The 5067-nt window shown below is 32.4% G+C and overlaps 1 pseudogene across 1 annotated transcript; it reads left to right on the top strand.

The window, feature by feature from the left end:
- Positions 1-4258: 4258 nt before the first annotated feature.
- On the top strand, positions 4259-4718 carry LOC149552696 (dynamin-2A pseudogene; annotated as a pseudogene). Its single transcript, XR_016353482.1, has 3 exons — positions 4259-4372; positions 4472-4539; positions 4637-4718. The product of XR_016353482.1 is annotated as a dynamin-2A pseudogene (transcript).
- The last annotated feature ends 349 nt before the right edge of the window (positions 4719-5067 follow it).

The following is a 5067-nucleotide window of genomic DNA, read 5'->3' as shown; positions in this document are numbered from 1 at the left end:
TAGGTTAAAGTGCTCCAATCCATGGGTACTGGTAGCTATAAGGACAATATCAATTCTATGAAAAAACCAAGGAATTCCTAGGTGATCTTCGAAAAAGCCAACCTCTTTATAAAGAAGGAGAAAAATGGGATGTTGCTATGGCGATCATCTATTTGGTGTCTGACACTGATTAGTATCTCTTGAACCTATCTAATAATGATAGGAAAAAGGGACCACATGTACTAAATGATAGGAAAAAGTCTTCTACATGCCAAAAAATAGGAACATTCAGGTTGCCATGCATTGCTAAGAGATGACAAGGTATTCTTTTGGTCTATGAGTTTTAATATTGCTACTTGTGTGGGAGTTGTGACCATGCTTTTTAGTATTTTTGTTGCTTACAATCTTCTACTGTTTCTGAATTTTGGTGTAGGTGGATGATCTTTCAAGGATGTATAGATTATTTTGTGGATGATCTTTCTAGAAAAAACTGACACCCTTATTTTAGGCACTAAGAAGTTATAACATCCTAATTTGTTTGCCCGACAAAATCCATGATGCCAGTTCATATTTTTATAAATTTTCTCTTGTTAATATTATTTTTTGTTAATTGATGTTTTTAAAAAAGTTGCTAATCATTTTGTTTCACAGATGCTTCAATACCAATTAAAGACATTCCAAAATAGAAGGATAGCAATAGTTCTAAAGAATCTGATGAGGACACTGTGAAAAAGGTATAGAGGCATACTCTGTTTGAAGTTGAAGCAATTCTGGACAGCATTATATTTCATTGTGTTTAATGTATTCTTTTTTTGTATGCATTTAAAAAATAATGTACTTTTTCTTTGAAGCACACAATCTTGTGATCCTTTATGTATGCCTTTATGTGATACATTTTTTTTGCCATAAAATATGACTACAATCAAAGGTTGTCTATGTGAACACGAAGGATTTTCTCTACATCTAAATGGGCTCATTATTCATAAAGTTTCTTGATTTCTTATTACTTATTTGGTCCTTTTGCCAATTGTAGTTCTCTGACAAAGATATCATAGTTTTCATTTAAGGTTATTTAATATCCTCTTGAATTGTTAATAGAGCTTTTAAATGCACTTCAATTATCTCTCTGAGGGAAAGTCTATTTAAATATTTTTTGACTAGGGAATATAGCTTTTTAATACCCAGTTTCTTGACCTCAAATGTTCAATTATCCTATTAACTTGTTATGTATTCATAATAAAATAAAAGATGTGGCCAAGTAGCTCTTGTTTAGGGTTTATGGTGTGCCTAAAATCTCTTTTTAAACTAAAATGCCACTTTTTTCTTGATGTTGTTTCTAATGAAGTCCATTCTCTGTGTGAGAATATTAACCAGTTTCTCTTGTATGAAATTCAAGTTGCTTGTTAATATATTTTGTATAACAATTTTACTGTATTTTGCATTTACATAATGCTTTTATCAAGGTGAAAGGCCCCCCAAAGAAAGACACAAGCTCTAAAGAATCAGACAGTGAAGAGTCTAAAGAGGATACTATACAAAAGGTAGACTGCTTAATCTATTTGCAATGAGGATAATGCTAATTAACATACTAGTTTGCTTCAAGTTGTTTTTATCTTTGGATTTTCAAAAATCCTAGGCAGAATGCCATGTCTATTCAATAGGCATTTGATGCTTTTGAAGTATCACTCTCATAGTTGCATGCATTGAACTATTTGCATATGTAGATTATATGAGTTTGTTCCTCAAGAGTGAAGCATTTTTTTGTTCAAATACTTTTTGTTTTGTAATTCTTGATAGATATCAAAGCATCTATTTATGTGTGCTACTACCTCAAATTTTGACCAAAATTTTCGACCATCAACTAAATAAGTTTAGTTAGTCGGAATGTTAAGGCAAAAATTTATAATTTTTACATGTTAGCCCTGTGTTGGTCGAAATTTTGACCAACATGGAGGCAGGGGTTGAAATTTTGAATTTTTTTTTAAAAAAAAACAAAAACATTTCTCAGTTCGTCTTTCACGCGCGGGTTCATTTGGGTTTTTGTTTTTTGCAGAGGGTAGGGTTGTTGTTTAATGTCAAATACAATCGCAAGCTCACATGATCTTTTTATTTTGGAAAAGGATGAATAGAAAGATGAAGATGTGCAGGAGTGTTTCATGCCTAAGTCACGCCAGCTCCTCCTGCAACTCCATATGCATCGGCTTTTTTAGTAATCTTCACTTTCAGGTCAAATAATCATGAGAAGCAGCATCAATAAAGTTTTTTTGCAAAGGGTAGGGTTGTTGTTTAATGTCAAATACAATCGCAAGCTCACATGATCCTTTTATTTTGGAAAAGGACGAATAGAAAGATGAAGACGTGCAGGAGTATTTCACGCCTAAGTCACGCCGGCTCCTCCTGCAACTCCATATGCATCGGCTTTTTTAGTAATCTTCACTTTCAGGTCAAATAATCATGAGAAGTAGCATCAATAAAGACTTATTATAAGCAAGTGTTTTCTTGTCCTATTATTCAACATCAGAAGAGTGTAGATTAAAGCTGGGAGTAGAAGAACAAGGATTCAATCTTGTTTCTTTGGTTTTTAGTATGGCTTCAGAGAAAAAAGCATCCTTATCAAATGTCGGGGTTTGGGAAATGAAGGTAATTAGCTCTGTGGGGATCATAATGGTTGATAAACAACTTATTTCTGGATACAACTTCAGATTTGGTATGTTTGAATTATTTGTATTTATCAAATTTCATTTGAATAACTGCTTAATGGATACTTTCTCTAAGAAGAAATAGCATGGAAACTACTTAATTTTTAGCTTTTTAATTCGTTCATTAAGACTAGGATCAGTAAAATTGTAGTTGTATTATTTTGTCTCATAGTGATAGGATATGTTTATTGTTCATATTAATTACAATTTAAGATATGAATATAAAATCCATGGTCCTAAATTGTACAATCCTATTTAATGGTCTTTTAATATCATTGCCTCATTCTTGTTTATTCTGTAAACACTCCTTATTTCATAGAACTTGTAGTTTTCTAGTCAGAAAAATTGATACTTTTTATAAAAAATTATTCAGGTACAGATGGCAAATTACTAGCTGCACTCAGAAGATGAATAAATTCAAGTTTTACCACAATTGGAAGAGAGATTTCTTGGTAGTGGGCCAAAAAGACAAGGATAATAAAATGCGTATCATCTAATATCTCACTGAGAAACTGACTTCAACAGATTGCTGGTATTCTGATTAAGAAGAAGCTAAACAAGGAAACATTAAACTGATAGAAGAAGCAATCCTTGAACTCCACAAATGTTTTCAAGATTAAACCATGTATATTTAGCATGATGAGAATAAGATATGATATTATTGGTGTCAACACATATTGCTTATAGGAAATGGTTCTTCTATCAGAACTAATGGTCTTACTATTAGACAAAGGCCATCAAGGAGATGGGTTGCAGAGATAGAAGACAACATTCAAAAGATCAATTTGTTGGGCACCTTTGACACTGCAAAGGATGAAGCAGCCTGCCTTTTGAGGGGCAAAGAGACTGCCAAGATGCTCCTCCTCAGGTTCAAGGATAACTTAGTTCAAGATATGTACCTTGTAAATCTCTGCCTATGTACATGCCATGTATCTTAGTTCAAGATAACTACCTTGTAAATGTTTTAGTTAATTTGATAAATTTCTTAATGGACCAGGTACCTTGACTATGGTCTGTGCAACTTCATTAATATTATAATATATCTTAGCCAAAGTGATAAACAAAAACTATGGAGATGATATGCAAAACCTTAGTTTGAATGTGAGATGGACAAACAGATTCCCCTTTAGTCTGCCCTATGGAACTATTGTCAATTATCAACCATACAAATCTTTTTATCTCTTAGTTTCTACCTTTTAGAAGGAATTCAACTTAGGTAATGAAGGTCACTGAGTTTGAATGTGAGATGAGACACAGACTCATGTACGATTAGGAATATCCATTCATATGGAGCTCAGATGACTTTTCAACAATGTGCCAATTTATTTCTCATAGTTGCTTTACAATAAAATTGTAGTACCTCTACGCTTTACAGTCTGCATTCTTAAAACAAACTTATGTAATGTGGTAAAAAAACATTTGTGTTGGTTTTCTATTAATTATTTAATGAAAATGCTAGGAATGGTTTTTTCCTTCTGTAAGGTTGATTGATCATGATGCATCTTAATTTATCTAACAAGACACAAATTAAATACTGAGGCAAAGCTAATGTTCAGTTTATTCATGTTCTTTGTAATTAGGATACAATGGCCAGGTGACTAGTTGATCCAGAGGAGGAGTTGAGGTTGATGTCTCAGGAAGTATGTGGTTATGTGGAAGCTGTTCTGAATAGTCTTGCTGCAAATGTACCCAAAGTAAGAACCTTAGAACATCCTTGCATTAAAGCACTACAGAAATAGGCATTCTTCTGTATGGTTCTCATGAGTATTAACTTGTCCTTCAATGATTGATAGGTTGTGGTGCTCTGCCAAGTTGAGAAAGCCAAAGAGGAAATGCTGACTCAACTTTATAGCTCTGTCAGGTGAAGGTTAATTACATGTGGCTAATATGGCCATGGTACTAGTTATATTTGTTTTCTATTTTCCTCATATATTATTTTTCAATTCTACTTCAAATAGCTCTCAGAGTATAGCAAAGATTGAAGAACTTCTCCAAGAAGATCAGAATGCAAAAAGGAAACATGAGAGATTCAAAAAATAGGCATCTTTATTGTCAAGACTTACTCATCAATTAAGTATCCATGATGTTCGAGCAGCAAGTGATAATTTTTCTTCAAATGGAGGTACTTGATATATTAGTTTTTGTTAAGTGAAATGTTTGTTTTCATAGTAATTGAATAATATATTTAATTTCTTATAATGTTTATATCTATATACAGCTTCATATAAAGGGAGAATTGTTATAGTAGATCTGTAACCTCCATTATATTTAGAAGCTTCATATCTGCTTAATGTTCTTTATAATAGTATTTTATTGTGAAGATATATGCTGTTCATATTTGTTGTCAAACAGAATTGCTCTTGCATTTTAATATATGTTTTTAATGAAT

The sequence above is a fragment of the Cupressus sempervirens genome, chromosome 6 (genome assembly GCF_028749045.1).
Source record: "Cupressus sempervirens isolate cs-2001-9-10 chromosome 6, ASM2874904v1, whole genome shotgun sequence".
NCBI classification, from domain to species: domain Eukaryota; kingdom Viridiplantae; phylum Streptophyta; class Pinopsida; order Cupressales; family Cupressaceae; genus Cupressus; species Cupressus sempervirens.
Note: the sequence above shows the minus strand (reverse complement) of the source record. Positions and strands in the feature narration are given on the sequence as shown.